Here is a 14,335-nt window from a genome sequence, read left to right on the forward strand (position 1 = left end):
ACAACAAGAAAATTGGTGAGTGTTTTTCTGGATCCATTTACATCTTGAAAGAAGGCAAGCCTCATTTTAAAAGTACACACTGGAATTTTCCTTCATAATCCTTTCCTGCTGACAAGGAAATGGTCTCATTGTGACATTCAAGAGAGCAATCAATGTTTTACCTATCTTGTTTGTTTCTAATAAATGGGAGATTTTGACAAAGTGGTTCAAAATAGAACCCTTTTCCTTGATAAATTTTGTTCCATGGGTTGCCACCTCATTGTTTCAATCAGAGGGTTGTCGGAGTCATTCGGAATCATTGCTCGAGTGTGGCAAGCAAATCACATTCATAAATTTGCCCTTTGCACACAGATCCTCCTTTAGGTACAAGCTCTGCACTCAACATTTTAAGCACATGGTGCCTTTTTTTATGCTCCCCATAGGATAACTTTAAGGTCATGTTTTGCCCCGGAAGAGGTGTTTTGCTCATTCCAAGTGACAGTCCACAAGTTGGGAACAGGTTAAATATAGACCGAGGGGGCAAAGCAAATCATCCAGCACAAGGGCAAATTGCAGAGACTTTTCAGCAGAAGTCGAAAGAAGGAAGTACAGAAAAAGAAATTTCCAGAATATTTCTGAGCAAAACAAAGCCACTTCACATGGTCCCTTTCATCCAGAAACTGCTTTCCTGCCTTATTTGAACCTTTATTCACACCAGATGGTAAGAAATCCCATGTGTTAGTTTAATGCCTCTTTAGGATAGGCTGCACCCCCTTAGATTGGACAGAAGTAGGGGCTTACTACCTGTATTTTACCTTTGAGAAATAGCTTGTGTGAAACATAGAGTGTTCTGTTTTATTGCTAGTGTCATCTTTTTCTGCCTTCTTAATAAGGATATAATTGTTTTTCCTTCCAAATCAGCTTGTCCTCAACCTGATGTCTGGACAAAAACAAAGACAAACTGTTTGTATATCTGACAACGGCAGCAAGAATGGTGTATATGAGACTTTTGAAAATGAACGAAACCTCGACAATAGAGCAATGGTTAGACAAAGTTATGGATATTATGGATATGGAACTTTAACATTCTTAATGAAAAGACATTTGGGGAAACCAGTAATATCCACTGACTGGCGACTCTTCAAGGAATATATTGAAAGAAAAGAAGAAAGAGATAATGTATACAAATAGACTTAACAAATGAACAAATGATTGGTCTGGAACTGAAGAGAAGAAAAGCGGTGAGGTTAAGTAGGACTGACTAAAGGAAGATGAAAAATAAAGCAATACAAAGAGGAAGAATGGAAGCCAAATTTTCCCCCTTTTTTTCTTTTTTTCTCTTTTTTCCCTTCTTTTGAATTGTTCTTCCCTCTTTTTACCCATCCTCATACCTCCCCCTTTTTCCCATCATTTAACTCCCCACTGCTCTTTCCCTATAATATTTAGATATTTTATTCACTGTGGAAAACATTTCAATAAAATTATTTTTTTAAAAACTAGCATTACTTGTTGTGACTGCGCCTTCGGGGATTATGGTTGATGGTGATGGGATTCGAAGAGGAAGAAAAAACCCTCGTGATGAAGGTTCACTGGAGAAGTTGTGCAGGAAGCGACTTAGAGAGCTATATGGGGGGTCTTCTGAGGAAGATTCAGATGGGGAGTTTGGGGAAATGGATGCTGAGGAATAGGTGGTGGCTGGGGAAGTGGGCACTGAATGGGCACAGCCACCGGAGATGTCTGGGGATTTGGGGCCTATGGATACTGCTGAACCTGGGGTTTCTGCAGGAGCAGATCCCACTTGGGATGCTTGGAGAAGGGAGGATGGTTCTTTAAGTGTTCATGGGGCTAAGTGTGGGCAGGATATTGGGACTCCGACGAATTGCTAGGTACTCCGGATCCACAAGCTCTAGCTGTGTGGAGTTCGGACTCTGAGTAGATTTGGGACACCTGATGTTTGGGTGTGAGGGTTTGGTCACCCAAGAGGAAGGGGAATAAAATGGGAATGTTTGGCCACTGCACTTTGCGTGTGGCAAGGTGTTGCTGAGGCGCCATTGGGATCTCTGTGCTTTCGTGAAGACTGGACTTGGACTGTGATTCGGATGTAAGTTATCTGGGACTGCTCGGCAGTGGAGGGATGGAATGTGTGGGTTTCCCTGGACTGCACTCTGATTACTATTTCTAGCTGCTGATACCATCGTTGCTTGGCTCTTTGTGCCTTTTCGTGGACCTGGTTTGGATGACTGCACCCTCTTCGGACTCTGGATTGGAATTTGACCTGGCTTCTGTCTTCGCCCTCTGACTGACGACTACTCCCGGCTTCTGACTGCTGGTTTGCTTTTCGGAATTTGCTGCTGCCTCCTGACCTGACCTTGGATTCTCCTGACGACGGCTATTCATCATCCCTTTGAAGCTCTCGGCTTTATCTGCACCGTGAAAGCAGTTTACTGCACTTCTAGTTTGTTTTGTTTTCAAACCAGTTTGCTGTTTTTCTTTTGGGAACTGTCCCTTTAAATCCGCAGAGCCGGCTGGCTGTTTCAGAAATGGTTTGGAGCCAAAAGAGGCTTTTTGCACTTTCAGTTATACTTTGCAGCTTCGGGAAGGTTTCAAGTCTTTGTTTATTTTGCATATTTTCTAGCAGTCAACTCAATTTGTTCTCTAAAGCTGAACTGAAGCGTCTTTTAGTTTTTATTGAATGCCGGCGTGGAAAAATAGCTTGGCTTGTTTTTGAGTTATATTTTTGTCCGAACTACTCTTGAAACACTGATAAGTGAAGTGTTTCAAGGACACCCTCTGTGTTTATGTTACTTTTGGCTTATCTTCTGAATAAACTCTGTTTTGTTTGTTAACTGGCATCTGACTCTTGACATTACTCTTATCACTATGTGCTTCCACATTACTTGAAACTTACTTGAAGTTTTTGGCCCCTTCTACACTGCCATATAATCAAAATTATCAAAGCAGATAATCTGCATTATCTGCTTTGAACTGGATTATATGAGTCTTCATTGCCATATAAACCAGTTCAAAGCAGATAATCTGGGATCAGATTGTGGGATATAGGGAAGAGTAGATCCAGCCCTAGAGAGGATTTTGCTCTCTTAGCCACCACTACCGCCCCTGATCTTCTGCCTTCAAGACAAACAAAACAACACTGAGGTGACACTGGCAACCAATGCCAGCAACATGAGCCCAAAGTGTAGAAGCTGCACACATTGGGCACACTGAGCTGGGAGTGGTGTGAAAGTGTGAAACGGGCCTTAGAATCTGTGAAATACATTATATACAGGCAGGGGAAACAGCCCCAGAATTCATGAACAATGTAAAATGTTGACACAGGTGTTTCTTGGATCAAGAGAAAAAGGCTTATTCAGGCTTATTGCAAAAAGAACCAGAATTCAAAAGCATGTGAGGTGCCTAACCTAGTTGTATAGGAGGAACAATTGAGTCTTTTAAAAACATTGGTTTTATAGTTCACCTTATCTCTATCAACTATGGATAATCATACCTTCTCATAGGCCAGAACGTTCTCTGTGTTTGGTCTCTTGCTCTCAAAATAAGGACATATGGGGTATTAGCTAGTAAAAGATCTACTAGAGGCATGCAGACAACGCCATATTTTCAATCTTCATTTCTAATACATTACATGAAAGAATGAGAAACTCATTCCTGCACATTTTGTTATTATTGTTTTTAGAACACCTTTTGTAATGTAGTTCTTAAAGAAATAACATCAGTATGCTACATGTGATGGTTCAAAGAAGGTAAGTTTTCCCATTATTCAGAATAATACAGTGGTTATAAACGATGCACCTTTCTCTGTTCTGTATACCTCTTCAACGTTTCTCTCAAATGGAAATGTATTAATTCACTCAGCTTCCTTGTGTTTTATTTCAAAAAGTGAGGAGGTTTTAGGTAGTGCTTTGAATGCACAGTTGAGGGAGCGCTAGACAAATAATATATCACCAAGTACATCCTGCAAGTTCTGTTACTGGACTGACAAAATGCTTCGAAGATGGGTTTGTGAGCCTCTTTCATTATAGAAACCAATTTGCAGGGATGTCAGCCGCTATTGACCGCAACACGTGGAATTGCCCATTCCTGTCAGCAATAGAAAAAGGAGAAGGGTAGGGGGACACTTAGTGGGTCCATACAAGAAGAGTAATGATATCTTCCACACAATTATTCAGTGCCCAGAGCATCCACACAATTTTAAGCGATAATGGGGTTTTTTTAAAGAGGAACTGAAAATAATAGTTTATTTTTGGATGAAGCTTGTGGATATAGCAGTTTTTCTTAATTATACTTCTGTCTCACTTGGAGTCTAAAATAACATACATAGTTTTTCCCTTACTACATTTTATCTCCTTCCTATAAATCTATGAGAGAGAGAACAAACCTTATTAGTGTTCTTTGTAGATAAATGTTGATTAAACTGGGGTCTTCTCACTTCATATTCCAACCATGTATAATTCAGGAAGAGATTGCATGCAAAACTTGACATCTTACAGTCTTAAAATACCTTACAAGTTATTACTTCTGAACAGGCCCGTAGCCAGGATTTTGTTTCGGGGGGGGGGGGGGGGGGAGCTGGGATTTTGGTTCGGGGGGGGGGGCTGAGTCTGAGTGGGGGAGGATCTACCCTAGCAAACCTTTTGTATCATTATCCCAATACCCCCATGCATATGGGATATATTGAGCATGGTGATCAGATCATAACATTTAAACATAACAGTTTAAATAATAAATGTAAGGCCTTCTCGCGGACCACCCTGAGAATTTCGGGGGGGGGGGGCTGAAGCCCCTCAAGCCCCCCCCCCTCCCCCCCCCCCCGGCTACATGCCTGCTTCTGAAGGAAAGTTTCCAAATACCCCCAAATCAATATCTGATTCCCTCTAGAAATATCTCTGAAAGTTGACAGCTTCAGTAGAAATTGACATAGAGTAGTATGGAAGAGCTGGTAATTTTTAGAGAGAAGATGTTAATCAAATCTGTGAATAATTATATGTACAAATGTCAATCTTGCAAATATCATGGATGACTGAATCTGAGGTCCCTTCTACACTGCCATATAATCCAGATTTTCAAATCAAATAATCCACAATCTCTGTGGACTCGGATTATAAGAGTCTACACTGCAAGATAACCCAATTTAAAGCAGATAATCTGAATTTTATATGGTAGTGTAGAAAGGGCCTAAATCTGCAATCCTTTACAGGTTGAAATGCTTGGGACCAGAAGCGCTTTGCATTATGTTTATTTTCAGGTTTGAGAATATCCTTGTTTCCATTTACTTACAATATGATATATTTTGGAGATAGGAACAAAGTCTAAACAACAAAATATGTACATTTCAAATACAGCTTGCTGACATAGCCCAAAGGTTTTACTGTACAATACAATATTTTTAATAATTTTGTATATTAAACAAAGTTTGTGTACACTGAACTTTCCAAAAGCAAAGGTGACACTATGTCAACTATTATGTAGACCAGTGGTTCCCAACCTTTGGATCTCCAGGTGTTTTGGACTTCAACTCCCAGAAATCCCAGCCAGCTTACCAGCTGTTAGGAACTATGGGAGCTGATGTCCAAAACACCTGGAGGCCCAAAGGTTGGGAACCACTGGTTTAAACAACTACATCTTGGAGTATTTTGTATTTTGACCAATGGATAATCAACCTTAACAGGAGTATCACTGAAGGGGAGGGGGCGGGGTTGAGCAGGAATACTAGGCTACAGTCCTTTGCAAATTTGCACCGTAATATTTCACTCTGAATACAGAAGGACTTATGTTTGAGTGGACCTGTACAGGCTGGCATTGTTAATTGTGCAAAGTTGAACATCATCTTTCCTCTCAGCAACAACTGATTTAATGGCATGTCAGATAGGTTTTATCTCACAGGACATCAGCTCTGTTGTTTCCAGGACTTTTCTCATTTAGAGCTTGAAAAGTCTTTTTTAAAAAGATACTAGGCTTGTACCTTTTGTGCTAAGCATGATTGACACTTTTGGCAGAGCCTCTGACATAGAAAAAGACTCACTTTCCAAGTGCCTGTAGCACTCTGTGTGGAAGGTGATTGACTTTTTTTTTTAAGGGCAGTTTTATTTTGCTTCCTGGCAGACAGATCAAAGGGACGACCAATGCTGATCTGAGAGTTCTGAAGCCAATATTTCATTTCCATTATTCTAAACAGCAAACAAGGGCATGTTGCCTTATTACTTAACTGTGTACTTTCGGAGCCTAAACAAACTCAGAGGATACGAATGAGATGTTTAATCCAAGAAGATATGCTTTGAAGTTAACACAGTATTCCACTTCGGAGACCTGGTTCTTCGAGTGCCATAAGTCCTGAACAATGGCAAATGATGGCCTAGATCAGAGATGGGAACAGTGTGGCCTTCCAGATGTTCTTGAACTCTAATTCTCAGCATTCTTTACTCGTGACTAAACAGGCTCCAGCTGCTAAAAGCTATAGATGAACAAGAGCTGAAACGTCTGCATGATTCCCATCCCTGGCCAAAATCCTACTGCTAATCCCAAGTAAGAAAAGGAGACCTATTGAATCAAGTAAACTGAAATAAATGTTGTTTTACCATTGTAAGTTATTCAATGGATCTACTCTAATTGGGACCATTAATAGGATTTAGGTCTAAATAAACACACACTAAAGAATGGATGTTGCTGGCAAACAGAATGAGAAAACAAAACACTATTATTTTTCATCTAAGAACAAGAGACTGACAAAATGCCTCTCCATTGTACAAGGCATCTGGTACATTCTGATATTAAAGGCAAGTTCATCAGGCTAACAGAATTCTGTCTTTTTTACTCCCCACTCCCAGGTATTTCTCTCTCTCGATTCAACCCTCTCCATCTGGCATAGATAAAGATGCCAATTGCCCCTTATTATAAAAGATACCCCTTGTTTGAGGGTAGGGAAGGTTTTTATTTTACATACACAGAACACAATGCTAAAAGACATCTCATGATCCAGGGCGTGGGTCCTTCATGATGACAGGAATGTGTGCATTACATGATTTATTAATACAAACACAATATATAATGTTCCCTCACTTATCGCGGGGGTTACGTTCCAGGAAATAAGTGAAAATTCGTGAAGTAGGGACATTATATTTATTCTATGTGTGGAGGAGAGCAAACCACAGACCACTTACTACAATGCAGTCTGTACTTTATTTTAGCAGTTACAATATACAGTACACCGGCAGAGAAAAAGAATGGAAGCTAAATAGCCCTTTTTTATTTCCAAACCTCCATTTATTTCTCCCTCCCCCCCCCTTCCAAAATGTGTACATTAATATTAATTCAAAACCCATGAAACAGCAAGGGAGCAAAAAGTGAACCATGAAGTAGCGAGGGGCCGGGCTGTGGCGCAGGCTGGGGAGCAGCAGCTGCAATAAATCACTCTGACCATGAGGTCATGAGTTCGAGGCCAGCCCGTGGCGGGGTGAGCACCCGTCAATTAAAAATAAAATATAGCCCCTGCTCGTTGCTGACCTAGCAACCCGAAAGATAGTTGCATCTATCAAGTAGGAAATAAGGTACCACTTATAAAAGTGGGGAGGCAAGTTTAATTTACAACATTGGAATGAGGAAGTGAGGAAGTGCCATCAGAGTGGATGATGAAGCAGCTGCTCCCCCCTGTGGCCAGAATCGAACATCCCCTCAGGAGAAGGTTAAATTGCCTCTGCGTCTGTCTGTCTGTCTGTCTGTCTCTGTTTCGGTTCGATGTGTTTATGGGCATTGAATGTTTGCTCTGTATGTGTATAATGTGATCCGCCCTGAGTCCCCTTCGGGGTGAGAAGGGCAGAATATAAATACTGCAAATAAATAAAATAAAATAAACACTGTATGTATTTTCATAAAGAAGCACATGGCCAGATTAACTGAAGTCAATATGGGCCAAGCATTTCTTATCTGGGATTCTCAAAGCCTAAATACTCCAAAATCCAAAACTGTGTACATGGGCAGATGAGATAGTGCTATCTTTTTTTTCTGGTGACTCAATTAGAAATCAGAAGGCCTAGAAAAAATTGGAAAAATGGGGGGGGGGCAGGAAAAATGGAAAAAAAATGAAAAAATTGGGGGGAAACAGAAAAAATGGGGAAAACAATTTTTTCCATTTTCCATTTTTTCCCAGGCCTTCCCACCTCTAGGCTTAATGCAGATAAACTTTGTTTCATGCACAAATGTATTTAAAAATATTGTATATTAAATTGTCTTCAGTCTATGTATGCGAAATGTGTTAGAAACATAAATTAATTTCCTATTTAGTTCTGGGTCCCATCTCCAAGATATCTCATTATGTACATATATGCAAATACAGGTATTTCAAAATTAAAAAATCTAAAATCCCAAACATTTCAGGTCTCAAGTATTTTGGATAAATGGTACTCAACATATATTTTTATTTTGCATTTAGACAGAATTTGGACTTCCTTCCTAATTGTTAGCTGTGCATGCCATGATTTTTAACTGTTCTTGGTGTTTTGAAAACTTGGCAATGTTAGGTGGGGACTTTGTTGTCCAGGCAGAGACAACACTTGGACCAAATAGTCCTGATCCATCTAAAAATAACATCATAAAAAGAAGAGAATGCCTAATATTTCACAGCAGGCAAAATCTTGGATGAGAGACAGGAAGTGGTCAGTACATAGATGCCACTTGTTATTTAAAGGGTTTTACTTAGTCTTTAAAAAAGCCTCAACCATCTAGGACATTTTTAACTAGTCAAAAGACATTTGACAATTAAACTTGTCAGTAAACCAACAAAACATGGCGGCTTTTACATGAAGTATTCTGAGAACCCAAAAGGCACTGCATGCATTACAATTATTCTTAGGAATGATGAAGAAACCTACTGATCTAACCTGTTGATGCAACTAGCCAAGTATTTGCAGGATCTACTTTTGTGCCTCTGGGAAAAGATTGGCTCCTGTAGTATTTGAAAAGCATGTCTGGCATAACAGTGATTCCAAATCTGAACAGATGTGTGCACAGCAGTTCTCTTTTCCACCCCAGCAACAGATTCTTGTTACCCAAACATGGCTCTTCTTCAGAAGAGGGGAAAGGGTTGAGAAAAAATTGACCTCGGAGCTTGCCAGTGCACTTGCTGGGGTCCATTGAAATGCACAGCTTTTCTCTCCAAAGCTGCCTGGCAGTTAAGTGGAGGATCACATCTTTGGAAAGGAATCTCTAAAGCCCCAATGGGCACATGCAAAGGTAATTACTCTTTTTGCATGTGCAGAATACAAGAGCCAATTTACTTGATAGCTTGGCTTGGGTGATTATACAAAGAATCAAATATTAAAAACCATTGACTTTTGCTTGCTGCCAGCAATCCAAAAGAAATGACACAATCCTTCTTACAAATTAACAAAGTAAGGCAAAAAACTTAATCAAGAGGAAATAAATCCACAGTTTAAAAGAGGAATGAGTAAAGAACAGTAGTTGTGTCCTTCCCCCGCTCCCCGGTCCATTTCTGTGGTCTCTATACTAAACATTTCATTTTCATAAAATAAGATTGCTTGGAAAAATTTGCAATTAAAACCCAAAACATTCTCCCAAAAGAAACTTCTAAAGGGAGAAGTGAATTTGGGAGCCTTGTGCAATGTGTGGTAGTTTCTTGTGGTGGAAAATAGGTTTTTAAACCCTCAGAGTGTCCCCATCCCTGAAATTAAAACACTACCCTGTTTCCCCTAAAATAAGACCTAGTAGAGGTTTTGCTGAATTGCTAAATATAAGGCCTCCCCCGAAAGTAAGACCTAGCACCGTTTGTGTTTGGAAGCATGCCTGCCGAACAGAACACCAGAGCATGCGGGATCGGTAAATGTACCTACCATAGAGTGTTGTACATGGAAATAATGGTAGTAACAAGAAATTCTTGTTACTTGTTAAGGGTCTGGAGAACAAGCCCTATGAGGAGCGGCTTAAAGAGCTGGGCATGTTTAGCCTGCAGAAGAGAAGGCTGAGAGGAGACATGATAGCCATGTACAAATACGTGAAGGGAAGTCATAGGGAGGAGGGAGCAAGCTTGTTTTCTGCGGCCCTGCAGACTAGGACACGGAACAATGGCTTCAAACTACAGGAAAGGAGATTCCACCTGAACATCAGGAAGAACTTCCTCACTGTGAGAGCTGTTCAACAATGGAACTCTCTCCCCCGGGCTGTGGTAGAGGCTCCTTCTTTGGAGGCTTTTAAACAGAGGCTGGATGGCCATCTGTCGGGGGTGCTTTGAATGCGATTTCCTGCTTCTTAGCAAGGGGTTGGACTGGATGGCCCATGAGGTCTCTTCCAACTCTACTATTCTATGATTCTATGATTCTATGATTCTTGATAGGATTCACAGCTTGTCTGGTTATGCTGGTTTCTGATTGGCCGCCATTTACACGGACAACTACGACCGCCACGAATGACGGATCTGGACCAAACTCGACACACTTATCTCCCATAACACACGTTACGGTCTGGTGCTGTTTGGGGGAGGATGGACCACAGATGATGGGATTTGTAGTACTTTCCATCATTACAGCTTCCACAGATCACTGCCATGCCCACGAATGACAGAACTGGACCAAACTTGGCAGACAGACTCCCATGACCCCCTTTATGTCCTGCTGCAGTTTGGCAGAGAACTGTGATGTCCCATGGACCCTTGGCCCGTGAACCTGACTCCATTGTGGACGACAGTGATGAGGAAACAGGTTTTGTGCCAATTCAGCAAGATTCTGCCCCGTTCCAGATGTTCCCTATTGACAATTCTAGTTCACTGCTCATTAAAAAGGCCCTTGAAATGGAGTCTTCTCTTCCCAGTTCCCCTCCCTTTGATAGAAGGATGTTTGTGGAAACTAACAGGCAGGAGAAAGCTGGCAGGAGATGAAGCGCGAGATTAGCAGCAAGGGAATCTGCTGATTAACCTATTTTCCCCTGAGAATTCTAAGGGAGGATTGCATCTGGTCAAGATGTTGTTCTAGCTCTTTTCCCTTTCCCCTGTTCTTTAAAAGTTCTGTGCGCTGGCTAGCCAGCGTGGAGTCAACGTGTCAGTTGAAGGGATAACTTCACTTCCAGCCAAGTGTGAACCGCGTTTGAGTTCACTACCTTCCAGCCTTGCCGTGCCTTGCCTAGCCATGTTCCTTGTCTTGTCTTGCCGTGAATCCAGCCTTGCCTTGTCGTGCCATGTATCCAGCCTTGTCTTCAATTCCTTGTCTTGGACTTGCTTTTGAACTTTAGAAAAAGACTTGAACATTTCCCCACTCAAACTGCTTGGAAGTTTGAGTGCGTTTCGGTTTTTGGATTACAAACTTTAAACTCTAATATTATATATTGGACAATATATTACTGTACTATATCTGACCTCTCCTGGAAGGCCTATTGATGAACTATACCTTCTGCTTGTTTTCGTTTTAATTTCTTAATTCCTTAATAAAGATATTAGATTGTTTATTGGCCTCGGTGTATTGGCTTCCAGTGCTCTCGCAGCCAGGGGCGTCACAAGAACACACCAAGGATGATGGGACTTGCAGTACCTTCACTCACTTCCTGACACCACAACAACTGCCAGGAATAACAGAATTGAACCAATCTTGGCACACATAGACCATATGACACACTTTACATGCTGCTGCAGTTTGGACCAGGACAGACCAAGACTGAGTATTTGAATTTTGAACTGTAAAAGAATATTTTCACTTGTTTATAATGTTTCCTGTAATTTATGAACTGTAACATAGGTCTTGCTTGTGTGCCTGTTGGTGAAACCAATGAGATTGGTAAATACTAGATGTGTGCATTTTTTGTTAATCCTCATAAGTCATTTCAAATTTGTTAAATTTGTACTCATGAGGCAATATCCAACATGTGGGTGTGGCCCACACCAAAAAAATTAGAATTGAAACTTATCTAATGCTTTTTCATTTGCATTTTGTAAATCTCAGAAGACTCCCAAAATCAGGTTTATTTTTAGCACAGGGAAGCAAAGCAAAGCCAGAAAGGCTGCCTTTCCTCTTCAAATTAATAGCCTTTTGCTATTAGGAGAGGGAAAGCAGGGAGCAAAGTTCACTGGGAAAGAAAGCATAGAACTCTGGGAAATGTAATTTGAGAATGTGAAGAGCCCTATGACAGAGAATGCAACATGCCCTGCCCTAAACTACATTTTCTAGAATTCTGCTCACATTAGAAAGCTCCAATCAAGAGAGGGAGAGATTTGTCCTTTTGTAACAGCAATCAGCCCACATTCCAATAAATTCTTGAATCTGCAACAAGTTAAACATTCTGAAATTTGGTAGACTCACATTGGTAAATGTGTTCTACCATTGGAGCAAGTTTCACCCCAATAGCTGTAAAAATGAGGTAGAAAGAAGCCCCTGAAATTTCCCCACTTGCACAATTACTATAACAAAAAATGAAATTTGTTACTCTCATTATAGTAATGAAATTTTCACTATAGAAACACTTTAGAAATGAAATGCCAGTGCCCCCTAATTTTGTAATGACTTTTGAAACATTTTTTCAGATCACACATGCCTAGTAAATACACAAGACAGAGCTTTCCCACTAGCAGCACCACATGTATGGAACTAAATGTGGGGCTGCCACATTTGGATGACGTGATTTTAATGTTGAATGTATTATTTTTTAACTGTTAATATGTATTAATTTTAATTTGATTTATTTTAAGCTTTCTGTATGTGTTGAGGCTTTGAATAGTTGCCGTGTCTAAGCCGCCTTGAATCCCCTTCGGGGTGGAGCAGGGCAGGGTATAAATGGGGTAAATAAATAAATAATAAATAAACTCTCTTCCATTTAATATTCACTTGGACCCTTGAGTGTTAACATTAAACAGCTTTTTATTTTACTACTCCAATTTTATTGCCCAGCTGTATTTATTCCTATTACTGTATCTATGCTCTGTTTAGATATTTTTCTTTACATACATTTTGTAAGGATCTGGCTCTGAAAAATGCCTAATTCCAATGAATAAATATGAAAGAAATTTTTCACTGCTTGTAGAAAGCTAAATAGGAGAGACAAAATTGTATTTGACTTCTGACAAGTTTGCATCCCAGAAGCAAGAAGCTTTAACTTTAGAAATCATCTATTCATTTAATCTCACCACCTATATCCTGAGACAATACAGGCCCATGTGATTTTCCTGCATGTTGAGATTAGTTTTCTCAGTTATTCAATTCTATCCTGGCCAAGAATCATCAATAGCAATTGCTATTTGCCAAGCATGTTAAGTCAGATCTCCCTTTGCTTTCAGCTACATTCAGTAAATATGAACCTGGCAAGTGTTTGTGTTTTACTATGCCACATTTCATAAAGCTGGAGATATATTTCAGGAATGTCTTCAGGCATAGCAAAAGAGTTCTTGAATAGCTGGTCTCTCTAATAGGGTCCAGCAGTTCAATTAATAATGTCTTTGGGAATTTACCAGAAGGGAGATAATTTAACTAATTGCTTCAAGGTTCATATAATCCCTCCACATCCTCCAGACATGAATTGGAACTCTTGGCTCATACTCATTTTTGTTAGCAATGGCATTCCTAGTTTTATAGCTTCAGTTTTAGCTTTCTAGCTGAGCAAAATTAACTAGGTTTGAAGCAGAAAAAGAAACCAGTGGCACTTAAACAATGCTGACCTAACCTAATTCAGGCTTTTAAAAATATTCCATGGGAAATTCCTGCTGCCAAGCCAAATGCTTGCCTGTTTCTGAACAAATTTATAGATAGTCTTTCCACCTGTGGGTCAACAGGTCACAAGTTTGTTTCAAAGACCATTAAAGAAACAGTTAGCAATTGTACAGGTCTTTTGTTTTTCCAAAGAATGACGATTTTATATGATACCAGACCTTCAAATGCAGCATTAGGTCCCTTGTTCAAATCTGGATATATACACAAAGAGGAATGGCTTCAGTGGTGCTGAATATAAATTGCGACATCATAATCATGATTGTAAAATGATGATCAATGATACCGAAAGAACACCCCACATTTATGTTACATTCTTCAAATAACTGAGTCATTCAGATATGAAAATTCTAAAAAGTTTTAGAGGATGTTGATCTATGAGCCTGGTTTCTAATGTATACCAATTTTTTAATTTAATTTTGCTAATTTGGTTTGGAAATACTCTTTCAAACATCTCAGTAAGTAAATGTAGAATCTCCTCTACTTTGGTCATGGTGTTGAAAATGATCTAAGGCCCCTTCTACACTGCCATATAATCCAGATTATCAAAGCAGATAATCTACATTATCTGTTTTGAACTGGATTATCTGAGTCTACACATACATATAATCCAGTTCAAAGCAGATAATCTGGATTTTATATGGCAA

Source organism: Anolis carolinensis, chromosome 1 (genome assembly GCF_035594765.1).
Source record: "Anolis carolinensis isolate JA03-04 chromosome 1, rAnoCar3.1.pri, whole genome shotgun sequence".
In the NCBI taxonomy this organism is placed as follows: domain Eukaryota; kingdom Metazoa; phylum Chordata; class Lepidosauria; order Squamata; family Dactyloidae; genus Anolis; species Anolis carolinensis.